The sequence below is a fragment of the Erpetoichthys calabaricus genome, chromosome 11 (assembly GCF_900747795.2).
Source record: "Erpetoichthys calabaricus chromosome 11, fErpCal1.3, whole genome shotgun sequence".
NCBI classification, from domain to species: Eukaryota; Metazoa; Chordata; class Cladistia; order Polypteriformes; family Polypteridae; genus Erpetoichthys; species Erpetoichthys calabaricus.
The window spans coordinates 132,013,323-132,030,521 of NC_041404.2; the positions used below are offsets into that span (position 1 = coordinate 132,013,323).

Sequence of the window (17,199 nt, forward strand, 5' to 3'; positions counted from 1 at the left end):
GGTAAATAAATAAATAATTCTTTCTACTATGCAGAACAGTCTGTGGTCTGGTTGCAAAATGGTCCAAGTCAGCATTGATGAATTGGCTAAACAAAAATGCACATTTATTTATTTATTTCTCTGCCACAACCAAAGGCATCCAGAATATGTTGTCTTTTAGAAGCAACAGATAAGAATGATTCAATGTTTGTTTATAAATCTTCTTATTATAAGCCACCTGCAAATTAAACACTCCAAAGAAAAGCCGTAAAATACAGTACACAACAATACTTCCATAATGTTTAGTGCCCACTAACAACGCTTCTTGTGCCATTAGGCCTTTTGGTCATCCTGCATATTTATAGAAGAGTGCACTTGAGGACATTAAAGACATAAGAACTGAATATTGCACCTTATATACTGTATCGTATGATTTAAAATATATTTTTATTATTATTTCACATACAGCTTAAGCAAATTAATATTGCAATTGAATTACGAGCTCAAAGCCTTTGCACCAGGCATGTTTTTAAGGAAGAAATCTGTGAAAAAGTCAGATTCTCCTTTTTAATATGTTTGGCACAATATTATTATTATTATTATTAGGGGTGCCAAGCCCCCTGGCGCCTTTAGCGCCTAACCATCAGTTGCGGCCAAAATATTAATAAAATCTGTAAATGTACAAAAGAAAAATTATTATTTATTGGAGTCAAAATCATGAAATTCTATAAATATGTAAAAGAAAAATGAATTATTATTTAATGGAGTCAAAATCATGAAATGAGAATAAAATATTTACTCTCTTACCGATTGGAGTATTCCCATTAAACTGAGGTCCACTATGCTCAAGGAGTGTTTATAAGAGACTAAATAAACAATCCATTCATTTTAACTGACATTCTTATAAATAAAAAATGTTTTTTAAAAAATGACTCATTTACAGTAAATAACAGGAAAAATCACGTGAAAACTAAAGTGGTATGCAATGAGTCACCGTAACTCGACCATAAGCTAACTAAATCACCTAAATACAAACATTGATATTATGAATAGATAATTTTTCTTTAATAGTTTGTTCCTGTGAAAGAAAGTTTACTCGATCAAAAATAAAAACCACGACTTACTTGATATTAAAAACCACGAATTTCTTGATATCTTAGTTTATAATTTAAAAACGGAATAAGAATCTGAAAATCTAACACCACATTAAAGTTGGATAAATTCTGAAAAGAATGATACCAAACATATATATGTAGGTTTTAAAATAAGCCAGATTTAAAGCGTGATAAAAAAATGTGACATAAAAACGTCACATAACATCGTTGCACAAAATCGTTGCACTTTTAGGCGTAGGATTTTATATACGGTATGTAAAGTAGATTATTATTATTACATTTTGACAGGGTGTGGGCTACCGCCATTAACTGTCTGATCTCAGATGATACTGGTACTGGAACTTGAAAGCATACAGTATATTGTAAAAAATTTGAAAGCATTGGCACTCCCTGCAAGTCAAGTCAAGTAGCTTTTATTATCATTTCAACAATATGCAGTTAGCAGAGTACATAGTAAAACGAAACAACGTTCCTCCAGGACCGCCATGCTACAGAAAAAGCTACACATTACAACGTAAAGTGTATGTAAGCAAGCATGTGCAAACGTTGCAAAATAGTGCAAAGACAGCGGTACAAATGAAGACAGTGCAGCGCCGACCAATACAAGTTTATGATATCTAAGGGAACACGAAAAAGTAGCCAAAATGTGGCAATATCTTAATAGAAGGAATCAATGTAAATGTGACACTAGAAGCAAGAAGAAGGTAACAGTGTAATAATCAAAATAATAATAAATATAAAGATATGATCTTGTTGAGTGGGAAGGTGTGTGTTTGCTGTCAGGCTAGTTCCTGAGTGTTTATGAGTCTTATGGCCTGAGGGAAGAAACTATTACACATTCTGGTGGTAAATGCCCACTTGCTTTAGTACCTTTTTCCAGATGGCAAGAGGGTGAATAGTTTATGTGATGGGGTCCTCCACGATGCTGGTGACTTTGCAGCTGCAGCACGTGGTGTACATGTCCATGATGGAAGGAAGAGAGATTCCGATGATCTTCTCAGCTGTCCTCACTATCTGCTGCAGGGTCTTTCTGTCCATGACAGTGCAGTTTCCAAACCAGACAGTGATGCAGCTGTGCAGGATACTCTCAATAGTCCCTCTGTAGATGGCGGTGAGCATGACTGGTGAGAGATGGGTGTTCCTCAACCTTCGTAGGTGGTAAAGACGCTGCAGGGCTTTCTTGGTTATGGAGCAGGTGTTGAGGGACAAGGTGAGATTCTCCGCCAGGTGAACATCAAGGAATTTGATTCTCCTGACGATCTCTGTGCTTGAGCCATCAATGAACAGCAGAGAGTGGTCGCTTCTAGTTCTTATGAAGTCTACAGCCATCTCCTTTGTTTTGTCTATGTTCAATGTTCAGGGACAGGTTTTTGGCTTTGCACGAGTCCGGTAACCCCTGCACCTCCTCTCGGTATACTGAATGGCTGCCTCGTGGCTTTACATGGCATTGCAATGGCTGCCTCCTTCCTTGTATCCAATGCTGTAGATGTATGTTATGGCCACCTATAATAGAAAAGACAGGATCAGAGAATATGTGGACAGCAGTGTGCAGTTGATACATGAGGCTGCTGCATCACCTCTGCCTGACATGCCTTCCTTCCACACTCCATACCTCAAACGAAGGCCGCCTGTGATTTCTCTCCCTGTCTCTAAACAGACCGGGCTTCAGCCATAAACCAGGAGAACTGCCATACACTTTAAATAAGTGAAGCAGAGCAGTGCAAGTTAATCATCATTAGCACCGAGTCTATAAATGTGAGTTGTCGTCTATGCCTTTTGCTCTCCTCAAAACCTACAAAAGAAAATAAAAAAGGATACCAATGTATACCAAAATGACAAAACATACCAAATCTGTTTGAAAGCACCCTAAGATATTCCTGAAGGTGCTTCAGCATAGTTAATTGTGCAAGGCTCCTTAACAGTATGCAGAGTGTGTCCGTCCATTGAAATTCACACAGGCTATCCATTTGGGAGGAGATGGCCCTAAATAAGTTGAAAGTCCACTGCAGCCATGAATTGACTGTTATAGACAAAGATATTCAGGCTTTAGGGCAATTTAAGTGAACCAACTCAGAAATGTTTAGTCATTCCAAAATGTCATCTGTTTTTGCTTATGTTAATCACTATATTTTTTTCTATAAATCAAAGCCCCAGGGAAGCTTTATGGAAAGAACTGGAATTAGTATTTATTGTAAAGCTGCATTAAACATTATTTTTAAATTAATTCAATTTATTTTTGAGTACAGAGTGCTTACATAAATCCATTTCCACAATGCAATAAAAACTTTACAACATTTCCACACATAAACAAACAATCTACATTAATCTAGCCCATTCTTCTTCTTCTTTCAGCTGCTCCCGTTAGGGGTTGCCACAGCGGATCATCTTCTTCCATATCTTTCTGTCCTCTGCATCTTGTTCTGTTACACCCATCACCTGCATGTCCTCTCTCACCACATCCATAAACCTTCGTTTAGGCCTTCCTCTTTTCCTCTTCCTGGCAGCTCTATCCTTAGCATCCTTCTCCCTCTATACCCAGCATCTCTCCTCTGCACACTTCCAAACCACCATAATCTCGTCTCTCTGACTTTGTCTCCCAAACTGTTCAACCTGAGCTGACCCTCTAATGTACTCATTTCTAATCCTATCCATCCTCGTCACACCCAGTGCAAATCTTAACATCTTTAACTCTGCTACCTCCATCCCTGTCTCCTGCTTTCTGATCAGTGCCACTGTCTCCAGCCCATATAACATAGCTGGTCTCACTACTGTCCTGTAGACCTTCCCTTTCACTCTTACTGATACCCATCTGTCACAAGTCACTCCTGACACTCTTCTCCACCCATTCCATGCCTGCACTCTCTTTTTCACCTCTCTTCCACAATCCCCATTACTCTGTACTGTTGATCCCAAGTATTTAAACTCATCCACCTTCGCCAACTCTACACCCTGCATCCTCACCATTCCACTGGCCTCCCTCTCATTTACACATATGTATTCTGTCTTGTTCCTACTGACCTTCATTCCTCTCCTCTCTAGAGCATATCTCAGCCTCTCCAGAGTCTCCTCAATCTGCTCCCTACTATCGCTATCAGATCACAATGTCATCAGCAAACATCACATTATAAATTGAGATTTATCCGATTGACAGCAGAGGAGAGGAGAACAAAAACTCAATTGATTCCTGGAGAAAATAAATCTCTGGAGGGATCCATAGTTGGTTATAACGGGCAAAGACAGTTCTGGCGACCTAGGCTGCCCACCTCCACCGAAAGGGGCTATAAAACACTTGTCTAAGTCAGTTACTGTTACAGAAGTTAAATCATTGTTAAAAGTTTAGAGGAAGTTTTTATAAGTATAAAAAATAATTTAACGAAAGTTCATTCGGCCAAAGGAAAATATGTTCACACAACTCTGCATGGTTCCTTTCTCTATAACCCAGCAGAAAAGAGAAAACAAAGAGATGAAAGATTCAAATTGGCTTAAATAAACAGTAGGCAGAGCTTTTATCTAAATAGTGTCAATTCTATAACACAGTTTTGGAGCTTTAAATGTAAAACTAATACATAGAATGAATAATCAAAAACTGCAGTGAATAATAATAATTAAAACCAGAGTACCTTTTCTTGTAAAACATGTGACTTCTGGTGCTCACATCATAAAAACTTGACATCTAAATGTTAACTGCGCATGGAAGTCAGATGGAACAAGAGGCACAAGGCAGACTACTAATACTGTGCCTGTGTCTGTCTATCTATCTATCTATCTATCTATCTATCTATCTATCTATCTATCTATCTATCTATCTATCTATCTATCTATCTATCTATCTATACTATATTGCCAAAAGTATTGGGACGCCTGCTTTTACAACACACATGAACTTAAACGACATCCCATTCTTAATACATAGGTTTTAATATGGACTTAGCCCACCCTTTGCAGCTATAACAGCTTCAGCTCTTCTGGGAAGGCTTTCTACAAGGTCTAGGGAATTTTTGACCATTCTTCCAGGAGAGCATTTGTGAAGTCAGGCACTGATGTTGGATGAGAAGGCCTGGCTCGCTCGCATTCTCTGCTCAAATTCATCCCAAAGGTGATCTGTCAGGTTGAGGTCAGGGCTTTTTGCAGGCCAGTCAAATTCCTCCACACCGAACTCGCTCATCCATTTCTTTATAGACCTTGCTTTGTGCACTGGTGCACAGTCATGTTGGAACAGGAAGGGGCCATCCCCAAACTGTTCCCGCAAAGTTTGGAGCGTGAAATTGTCCAAAATGGCTTTGTATGCTGAAGCAGTGAGAGTTCCTTTCACTGGAACTAAGGGGCCAAGCCCAACTCCTGAAAAACAACCCCACACCGTAATCCCCCCTCCACCACACTTTACACTTGGCACAATGCAGTCGGGCAAGTACCGTTCTCCTGCAAACTTCCAAACCCAGACTCATCCATCAGATTGCATGATTTGTCATTCCAGAGGACGCGTCTCCAAGTGGTGGTGTGGCCGACGCTTGGCATTGCACTTGGTGATGTAAGGCTTGGATGCAGCTTCTCGGCCATGGAAACCCATTCCATGAAGCTCTATTCGCACTGTTCTTAAGCTTTTAGAGGTCTGTAGCTATTGACTCTGCAGAAAGTTGGCAACTTCTGCACACTGTGCATCTCAGCATGTGCTGTCCCCGCTCTTTGATTTTACGTGGCCTACCACTTCATGGCTGAGTTGCTATTGTTCCCAATTGCTTCCACTTTGTTATAATACCACTAACAGTTGACCGTGGAATATTTAGTAGCAAGGAAATTTTACGCATGGACTTATTGCACAGGTGGCATCCTATCATGGTACCACGCTTGAATTCAATAAACCTGAGAGTGACCCATTCTTTCACAAATGTTTGTAGAATCCGTCCTGTCAGGTAAGGGCGTGGAGTTTAGGGTAAGGGTTTGGGATGTCATCCCAGCGCTGCCGCCTGTCTATCTATCTATCTATCTATCTATCTATCTATCTATCTATCTATCTATCTATCTATCTATCTATCTATCTATCTATCTATCTATCTATCTATCTATCTATCTATCTATCTATCTGGCTGGCTGTCAAATGAATGAACTTTGTGTTGAGTACAACATTTGGCTTTTTACAGCAGCTCTATAAATAAATAATTACATAAATACATAGGTACATATTTCAATACATAAATAAATATACACACACTCTATGGCCTAAACACATACCAGAATGAGTAAAGAGCAAGTATATTAAAAAGAACAAGCACTACTGACTTGTCAGTCCCAGGCACAGTGAGGCGCTATCAAGGTATTTTGGTTGGTTGGTCTAAAGGAGCCCCCTCACGTTTCCTGACACACTTCTGTTGAATAATTTGTTGGCTGAAAGTCCTTAGTGTTAGTGTGTCTGATAGAGGATGTGCAGCATTGCTCATAATGGCATTCAGTTTTGATTGTTTTGATTTAATTCTCTCCTTTGCTGCTACTTCCAGGGGGTCCAGAGTGTGTCCCATAACTGAGCCTGACCTTTTAATTAGCTTGTTGATTTGGTGGGCCTCTCACACTACAGTTTAGAAAACTGCACTGGCCACCACAAAGTTGTAAAAGATGTGAAGGTTGTTATTTCTCACATTAAATGAACGCAGTTTTGTAAGGAAAGAGAGTTTGCATGTAGTAGCAGAAATGGTCTCTCCTAAAGATGGAAAATGGCAGACACCTTGCCTTTAGCCTTTCTCTTAGCTATTCATTTAAATCTGTCCTGCCATTCTTGACACATCTCTTGGTCAGGTAGACTCAGCCTCCATTCCACCTGATGCTTTACTCCAGGAGGTGTAAGAGACATTATGAATTCTACCTCTCTTTTCCATTTCAGGTTATGCTGGCTTGTTAAATACCTTTCATCTCAATCCACCTGTATTCCCCCTGGTTAGCTGACCACTCAGTTTCTGAGATTTGTATCTCTATTAGTTTTAACGAGTATTAAGAAAAGCCTTTCTGTATGTTTAACCATTTTAAATCATGATATTGTTAGACATTCCACAGATGTTCCTTTCCTTAGATGATGTTGCCATTGCTGGCAACTCCTGGTTGGAACTCCTTTAAGGAATACCCTTGAGTCTATCAGATTAAGCTGGAAGGAGTCCCCAAGCTCAGTTCTGCGAGACCCCTTCGGCTGAAAGTTTTCATCCCAACCAGTTTCACAATCAATGATACAGTTTCCAACTAATTAATCTCATTGTTTAATTAGCTTGTATTTTATCTTTTTCTTATTATGCATTCAGAAAATTACAATGGTGTGAGATTTACATTTATAATAAATTTAGAAGTATTTATATTTTTTGCCATAGCTCTTTTCCTGTTCATTGAATTAATTGACTTTTCCTATTCCTTTAATTTTATAATAACATTCAGACAACACACACAGGGTGGGCAGGCCAGGAATTGAATCTGGGTCCTTGGATCTGCGAGGCACCAGTTAAGGATGCTGTTTAATATATTTAATTCAACACAAATAATTCTTATTAGGTACACTTCTACTTATGAGCCCAGAGGTATACATTAATACAAATATGAAAAATTAAATGCAACAAACTCGAAACATAATGTTGAAACATAAATAGGGAAACGTCATATACAGAAATACATACATGTTACCGGGGTTCCAGCTTTTCTCGGTCAGCCACATTCTGTAGTTGTCAGACCAAAGTAACGCATTACTCATCCAGGCTAGCGTCCATATTTATAAAAAACTGCAGTGTAAAGAGAGGAAGTATGATGAGTAAATTAACTGTGATCCATTATATTTAAATTATTTAGCATGAAATGTGCCCTCTTAATTTATTAAGAATTTATGCTAATATCTGTTGACACCTGTGAAATATTTTTTTCCTTCTCATCCATTTATTCATTGATTTGTTTTCTGAACACTTTTTTTGCAAAATACTGTAGGGTCCCGGAGGTCCAGGACCTCTCTTCATCACTAGGAGCAAGGCATCATTCCAATTAAGGACACAGTTCATAATAAAAGGCCAATTTCAAATCTCCATTTAACCTTTCACACACTTGTTTCGATGAAAATCACCATTCCAAGAGAAAACCCCCACAAAGCACTAGTAAGAATGTCCGGACTCAATGGTGACTGCGCCTGGGCAGAGATGCTAACCCCGGAGTGGACACTCAGCCACCGTGTGCTACCCTATTGCCAATTTTTAACTATTGAGCTGCAGCATGTGTAGTTGTGGCCCACGTTTGTGTTGGATTGTGTAATAAAAAAGGTTTTCTCTGTAACAGGAGAAGGGATGAAATAAAGCAATAAGAGGGGGTTGGTCGCCTCAGCGCAAAACCAGTTGCAAAGATTGGAATGTCTGGGATAATAGCCAAAGATTGTGCAAAAACTTGTTTTTCATAAACAGTTTCAGAATGTTATGGGAATACGGTCAAGGCTATGTACTTGTTTTTCACTTCGAGGGGCTTGTGCTGAAACTGATCACTTCTGTATACACTGCTTACACGTAAGCCATTTTGGACAAGGACACTCAATTAGTATATAAGGGAAGGTTCTGCCCTCAGTTTCTTCGGAAGCTCAACCGTGGGGAACGTGCACACCGCCCGGTATTGGACCAGGCTCACGAGTTGATCCTCTGACGAGACTGACACGCGGGCTCCCTCAGTCTACTGGTCTAGGATGATGGCTCTGGGTTTTTCTTTGATATTACTGTATGTCAATAGCACAATTCCTATATATGTAACTTTTTATTGCTATTATACTATATGTAACTTTTTATTGCTATTATACTGTATATAACTGATATTTTATCTGAACAAGTAAAGAAAACTGAAGTATTGGACCTTTCCTCTCTGATTCCTGCCTGCTTATTTTCTGTTAAAACCTTGAAACCATTTTCCCAACTAAAACAGATTATGAGACAACTAAGAAGACATTTTTATTTAAATCAGATCCCCTCTCTAGTAATGGGAGAGCAAAGGCTGTGCTCCTAAATAATTGAGGCAGAATGCAAAAAACTGGAGCAATCAGAAAGTTAAAAGTAGGCTGTGTACAGAACAGAAATGACCTTTTCAGATAAACATTTAATGCCACACGTTGGTAGCACCTACAGCTTGACATTTTCTGTTTGAAGGAAGGTCTAAGCCTTTTTCAGAAAATGTTCTTTGACCAGTGCGAAGTATAGCCGTATATCATTTTAACCAAGTTCTCCGATAAGAATCAGATAGACGAGTGGCTCATCCTCCACAGTACATTAGCCCAAAGAGCAACTGAATTAAAGAACATGCATGGAGGCGTTATCCTTTTCCAATACCTAGCAGCCACAAGTAATGTGAAATTTATCACATTTTGTCAGCCTGTTTTTTTTTTATTGCTTGTGCCTTTGTTGTTTTTATTTCATAGATTAAGCTCCAGTAAACTTTATTATTACTAGACCCTTTTTTTATTTCTTCCCAGTAAACTTAAACACTTTCTATTAAACCTTGTATTAAAGACTCTAAGGCTGTATCTCTTGGCCAGCCTGCTCCGCTCAGTGATATTAAGCCTGGACAGTTCTGCACTTGAGAGATACGGCTGAAGAAGATGATAAAGAGTGAGATCCTTCAGTAGCGGGCCCTATATGGACCTGCCCATGGGCACCATACAAGCTGCCGCTGTATGCCTCAGTTAGGCCGATTACATTTTTAATTTACTACCGTTCTCCCATGGCATGATATATCAGAACCTGCAAAGAACTACGAGGATTAGTTGTTCAAACGTGGGATGTTCCTAATCAATTCTGAGTAATCATCTGGCTCAATTACACAATGAAACTTACATAATTGTAATAATTTGGGGCCCTCTAGAGTATCTTCAGATGTGGGTTTTGTGTGTCTGTCTTTTTATGTTAAGTATTCCTTTGTTCATTTCAAATTAGCTTTCATCAGATATTGAATTCTTGGACGATTACAGTAGAAGTAGGGGTAAACTATGCCATTACTCATCGATGTCATTGAATGCCTGCTCTTAATTTAAAGATTTTTTTTTCCCATTATACAAATGCTTTGTCTCAAATGCCTCTAAGCAGAGCATCTTTTGAAAAGGCAAACGCTGAGGCCATTTGACAAGACGATGAAACTGATACACATTCAACCACATTTCATTAATGTTAATTTTGCCACTGGCAAAGCTGGCAGTTCTATGCTGCTTGTTATTGATTCCCTACACAATACTCATCACGAAATGCAGAAACATTCATGCACCATTCCTGAGCAGACAAGAGAATATCTAAATAAAGAGCAGACATACTGTAGGTAAAAGCAGCTTCAATCAAAATATGAGCATTCTCGTGAAAGCAAGATTAGTGGTACGGAATCCAAATGGCAGGACTTGGCAGTAATTCTCAATAAGCTCAACTGTTAGCGTGCTTCTGTCTGCTGGGCAGGACAACAGTGAACTCTGCTTCATAACAGCAGCTTCATCAAACCTGAAGAAAGTAGAGGAGTCTAACATGGGAATTGTCTTACAGCCTGATTTATGGTAACCAGCCTCAATGTGTTTTACATGTTGCAGGATATTATCGAGAACATACAGTCCATAAACTGTAGTATGACTTACTCCATTATGTTTATTTTTTGTTTCATCTTGACATTGCTTTTTATTTTAGCCATGCTACATTTGTAATTATTTTATAACATCTGCTAAGTAAAAATGTGTTTAACTATCTGAATGTTATGAATTTAATAATCATTTGTTCAATTTTATATAGCTGTTAAGTCATGACAGGGTCCTAGGGTGACCCTACTGTCCCTTTTATACCCTTTATTACCGTATGTAAAACTTAACAGACTGCCCCAAATCCAATACTCGTACCACACTGTCAGGGTTAACTGTTGTTGTAGTTCAATACATTCCACTTTCTTTTACATTCTACAGCCCCAGGCAACTTGTTAAAATGTATTATGTGGCCAAAATAACAAACAATATTTTTTTTTATCATATTTATTTTATTTGTTTTTGGAGCTTCTGTAAATCTATCTATCTATCTATCTATCTATCTATCTATCTATCTATCTATCTATCTATCTATCTATCTATCTATCAAATGAATGAACTTTGTGTTGAGTGCGACATTTGGCTTTTTACAGCAGCTCTTTAAATAAGTAATTACATAAATATATAGGTACATATTTCAATACATAAATAAATATACACAAACTCTATGGCCTAAACACATACCAGAATGAGTAAAGAGCAAGTATATTAAAAAGAACGAGCACTACTGACTTGTCAGTCCCAGGCACAGTGAGGTGCTATCAAGGCATTTTGCTGTTGTTCTAAAGGAGCCCCCTCATGTTTCCTGACACACTTCTGCTGAATAATTTATTGGCTGAAAGTCCTCAGTGTTAGTGTGTCAAATAGAGGATATGCAGCATTGCTGAGAATGGCACTCAGTTTTGATTTAATTCTCTCCTTTGCTGCTACATCCAGGGGGCCCAGAGTGTGTCCCATAACTGAGCCTGCCCTTTTAATTAGCTTGTTGACATGGTGGGCCTCTCTTGAAGTGATTTTATCAGCCCAGCACACCACAGTGTAGAAAACTGCACTGGCCATCACAATGTTGTGAAAGATGTGAAGGTTGTCATTTCTCTCCCAAGGATGTAAAATGGCAGACACCTTGCCTTTTGCCTTTCTCTTAGCTATCCATTTAAATCTGTCCTGTTATTCTTGACACATCTCTTGGTCAGGTAGACTCAGCCTTTGTTCCTCCCAATGCTTTACTCCAGGAGGTGTAAGAGGCATTATAAATTCTACCTCTCTTTTCCATTTCAGGTTATGCTGGCTTGTTAAATACCTTTTATCTCATACCACCTGTATTCCCCCTGGTTAGCTGACCACTCAGTTTCTGAGATTTTTATCTCTATTAGTTTTAACCAGTATTAAGTAAAGCCTATCTGTATGTTTGACCATTTTAAATCATGACATTGTTAGACATTTCACAGCTATGCCTTTCCTTAGATGATGTTGCCATTGCTGGAAACAGACTTGGAAATTCCTTTAAGGAATACCCTTGAGCCTGACACATTACGCTGGATGAGGTCCCCAAGCTCAGTTCTGCGAGACCCCTTTGGCTGCAAGTTTTCATCCCAACCACTTTTCACAATCAATGAGACAGTTTCCAACTAATTCATCTCATTGTTTAATTAGCTTGTATTTTATCTTTTTTCTTATTATGCATTCAGAAAAGCACAATGGTGTGAGATATATATTTATAATAAATTTAGAAATATTTATATTTTTTGCCACAGCTCTTTTCCTGTTAATTTAATTAATTGACTTTTCCTATTCCTTTAATTTTATCCTAATAATGACAATTAATGGCAGGTGGAGCGGACACAGGAGCAAGCAGCCTTGAATACAGAAAAGGCAGTCAGCTCTACTAGTATGCTCATTGGTAAATCAATATGGCATAAATCAGTAGAACACCTGGAAAAGTGGAATGAACATTGTGGTGATGGTTACAATTTTAAAATGATGATAAAACATAAATTATATTATCTCCATGTATCATAGAGAACTGCTTGCTTTTTCACCAAAAGATGTAAAAGTCCAGTTTTGTAACTTATATATTGACCCTGTGAGAGAGCAGCTTCTTTAATTATGGAGAGGGTCCAGTTAAAAAGCTAGACGCTGGCCAGGATTAAAACCTGCATCTAGGGTGGTCTCCCAGAATGAACCTGAGAACCGCATGTCTGCATTGATATTCTCTAGGTGTCCATGTTTCCTTCCCATCCTAAATACAGCCATGTCAATGAGTGAGTGTGCTCTGTGTTGGATCATCATCCCATTTCAGGGGGTCCTGCCATTCTCCCACTGTTTCTGGGCAGCCTACAGCTCTCACTGCCCAGTAATCGGAGAAGAGGGTACAGAGAATGGTTAGGTGGCTTTTAAATTGAACTGCTGTTTTGATGCCCTGAAATGTCTTAAAAAATGACTTTCAATCGCAGTATAAATTATTAAGTGAGAATGAAATGTTGTTTTCGTTTTTTTTTTTTAGGTTCTCCCACTTTGTAAACTTGCATGCCCGCTGTTTTCCATTAAAGACTGCCGAGGAGTTGCAGGTGGCTGCGTGAAAGAGGCAAATCAGCAGCAAACTCTGAAGTCAAATAAAAGGTAGGATTTGACTCATTTTAGGTGACCTACTGTATAATGTCGCTTCTCCCTCGACTGAGCTCAACTTTAATATCACATACTGCGCCTTCATTTAGACTCACATGATTGCTGCTCCCACAAAACTATTTCCTTTTTTATTTTCACTTGACGTACCTCTGAATTTTGTGTGAGGACTTAGATTCATGCAATTTGGCTTTTCATTAGGAATGCCTTGACGTGGGGGCCGCTGACTCATGTGCAGTAAAGCAGGTGGCAGCCTTACATGGTTTAGATAGAAAGCATCCAAACTGGAAACAACTTGAGCTGACTTGAGATTCATGCTGTTGATTTTCTGCTTTTGTAAAGATCTTTAAAACAAGAAGTCACGATTGGTGCATTCACGTCTGAGCCATATGCACAGGCCAAAAAGGCTGTTCTGACCAATTTTTATACCATGCCTTTCATATAAATGTATTATATAGTGCATTATCTATCTATCTATCTATCTATCTATCTATCTATCTATCTATCTATCTATCTATCTATCTATCTACCATCATGTGTAAAAATTTGGCCACCCTTTGATTATTGTAATGTATATATACAGTGAAATTAATATTTGCATGTCTCATCAAAACCGTGACAATAACTTAATACCAAAGTCCTACATACACAAACATACTAAACATTCTCAAAAATGTATGGAATATAATTGTATTTGTTTATGCAGTTTTGTTTTTTGTTAAAATATTTGTTATTATAATTGGCTGTTCACTAATCATATAACCCTGTGAGTAGAAACTGTCTCTGAATTTACTGGTGTTAGTGCAACTTACCGGAGGAGGTGAGAAAAGTAACTATGCAGGATGACCAATGTGTTTAATAACCCTGTTAGCCTTCCTAAAGATGTGAATATTGTATATACAGTATGTACTGAAGAGAGAGCAGCATGGTGCTGTGCCAACTTCACCACCCTTCGCAGCACTTTGTGATCCGGAGCTGAGCAGGTGCCATGTAGCCAGTGTAGATAGACTCGGCTGGGCCCCTGTAGAAGTTAGTGAGAACAGATGGGGGTAACCTGTGGTGATCAGAGGTCATGGAGGAATCAGTGGTCACATATTGAAAAGAGATGGTAAGACTTCCTGAAAAGAGCTGAAATACCAGTTCTAAAGTTATGGTTACTCCCAAGAAATTTTAGCTGCTCTCCCTCTTAGCATCATCTGCTACAATAAAGATGGCAGTGCTTCCTAAAGTCCATGGCCATGTCCTTGGCTTTGCTGACATGAAGGGTGAGAGTGTTGTCCTTGCACCACTTTGTCAGCAGGTAGACCTCTTATCTGTTTCTTCATTACTGATGTTCATACCTATGATGTTGGTATCATCCGCAAATTTAATAATGGAGTTGAAGCCGTGTACATGTTATTTTTGCAAATGAAAAGGAGATGACACAGCCTCAGCAGGAAATAAAACATAAAACACTTTTGCAGACTTAAATACAAAATTACTGCACATTTGCTGAATTTTAAGAGATTGGAAAAAAATGGAAAAATATGGGATATGCTAAACTTTGGACACCCTATTGTTCAGTGCATAGTAATAATCTCTTTTGCAGAAACTGCCTTGTATATGCTGTATGCTCCTCTTTTTCTAAATGTACCTGTGGTGATTTTGGGCTCAGATTTCAATTTTTTTTTCATCAGACAATACAAAAATCCAAAAAACTAACGTCCAACAGTTAGTGAAGAAACTGAAGTTGAAAAGAATTGGATAATTACAAGATAAGACAAAGTACCTGAAAATCAAACATGAACTAGTTCAAGGAAGAAAAGATTACGGTTTTGAAAAAGCATTCATCATCCAAAGAGATGAGAATATTATTACAAATATATGGGAGTAGAAATCTTTGAAACAGGCAGTGCAGGCAGCAAGTCAAACTAATAATATTTCTAAACTAGAAGCATTGTAGATCAATCTATCAACCTGTCGATCTTATGGAGTGTCTTTCATATCTCTGTCTGTCTATCTCTCTCAAAAACAAGAATATACCAACCTGAAGTTTTATGTAGTTATGGATATACTGACAGGTCAGGTGGTGCTTTCATTTTCTAGGGCAGGTTCAAGTATAAAGAAAACACGCTGACAGTTCAGCCATATAAGATCAGCGGTGGCAGGCCAGTGTGCAAAGTCATGTGTCTCATGCTGAAAAAAACCTCTAAAGCTCAGGAACCAAGGCCAGCTCAGGATAAGATGGTACCCCTAGGCAGTGTAGGGTGCAGATGCCCACAATTCATAAATGAAGTGCTGATCCCCCTTGGAGATCTGGTCGCTTGTGACTGCATGTGAAATTGATGGATGACAAGAGGGTTTGGGTCATTCTTGGAGATTACCAGGCTCGCAATCATAAGTAAAATAGACAAACTGATGTCCTCCTTGGACATCGGCATTGTCATGGCAATATGTAAAAATGACATTCTCTTTAGGTCCATCTTTGACACTGCCATGCATCTGCAGTTGATGGTTTTTGGTGCCCCCTCCCAAGTCATGGTACCCCTAAGCTGGTGTCTACTCGGCCTATGCTTAGAGCCAGCCAAATCTGAAATTTATTGTATATTGGGGTTACTGCCTGGCTGAGTTCTCTGTCCTCTAAACCAGAGGTGTCCAACTTTGATCCTGGAGGGCTACAGTGCCTGCAGGTTTTCTTTCCTGTGACTTTCTTAATCAGTGACCAATGTTTGCCATTAACTGATTTCTTTTCCCCTCATTTGGACAAAGCAGCACTGGAAAAGCTGGACATAGCATCACTGAAAAAAGTCCAGAGAAGAGCATCTAGGTGGATTCCACAACTACAGGGGATGAATTATGAGGAAGGAATAAAATAGCGGGCGGCACAGTGGTAGCGCTGCTGCCTCACAGTTAGGAGACCCGGGTTCGCTTTCCGGCTCCTCCCTGCGTGGAGTTTGCATGTTCTCCCCGTGTGTGCGTGGGCTTCCTCCAGGTACTCCGGTTTCCTCCCACAGTCCAAAGACATGCAGGTTAGGTGCATTGGCGATCCTAAATTGTCCCTAATGTGTGTGGGTGTGTGTGTGCCCTGCAGTGAGCTGGCGCCCTGTCCGGGGTTTGTTTCCTGCCTTGCGCCCTGTGTTGGCTGGGATTGCCTCCAAAAGACCCCCATGACCCTGTAGTTAGGATATAGCGGGTTGGATAATGGATGGATGGATGGATTAAAAGAGCTGAACACTTAAAGGCTAAGCCAAAGAAGATTAGGAGGAGACATGATTGAAGTGTTTAAAATTATGAAGGGAATTAGTCCAGTAGGTCAAGACTGTGACTTTAAAATGAGTTCATCAAGAACATGGGGACACAGTTGGAAATTGTTAAGGGTAAATTTCGCACAAATATTAGGAACTTTTCCTTCACAGAGAGAACCACAGACATATGGAATACAGTAAGTGACCATGTAGTGTGCTAGACAGTAGGACTTTATTGGCTTTTAAAACTAGACTTGTTACTTTAATTGCTGTGTTTCTTTAGGACTCAGTCCTCTGAATTGCTTCTTTCTTCCTTAAAAGGCAGCTAAACAAAACTGAGATGTGAAGTGAGCTTGCAGATGACCAGCTAAGGCAGGGCCTCAACCTCTAACCAGTTTCATTTTCTACCAGTATAATTCCATCCAGTTTCTTAATAAGATGTAGATTCTTGTTCTTCATTAAACCCGGCAGTTAATTCCATGACTTGTTGGTGCTCTCATGCTACCATAGCAGACATTTCCAAAACTGCTGATTTTACTTTTCTAGGAACTCCCATCAAAACGTTTTGTGGACCTCAGCTGATCAGCATTACTGAGACCTTAGCCTTTCTTTCTTTTCATATATTGCATGATAAACACCAGATAGCTGGTCATGTGTTGACTTGTTTTTTATCTCATTATTGTTTGACTGCTTGTGGTATAGCGGGTCCACAGCTCCCATC

The 17,199-nt window shown here is 39.2% G+C and overlaps 1 protein-coding gene across 2 annotated transcripts in view; it reads left to right on the plus strand.

Annotated features, from left to right (window-relative positions):
- elfn1a (extracellular leucine-rich repeat and fibronectin type III domain containing 1a) overlaps window positions 1-17,199 on the plus strand; it is an 848,877-nt gene that overhangs the window by 669,561 nt on the left and 162,117 nt on the right. For both annotated transcript variants that reach the window (XM_028813917.2, XM_051933628.1), the window contains exon 4: window positions 13,136-13,251. The gene's annotated coding sequence lies outside the window, so the exon portion shown is untranslated. The remainder of the gene's footprint in view (window positions 1-13,135; window positions 13,252-17,199) is intronic.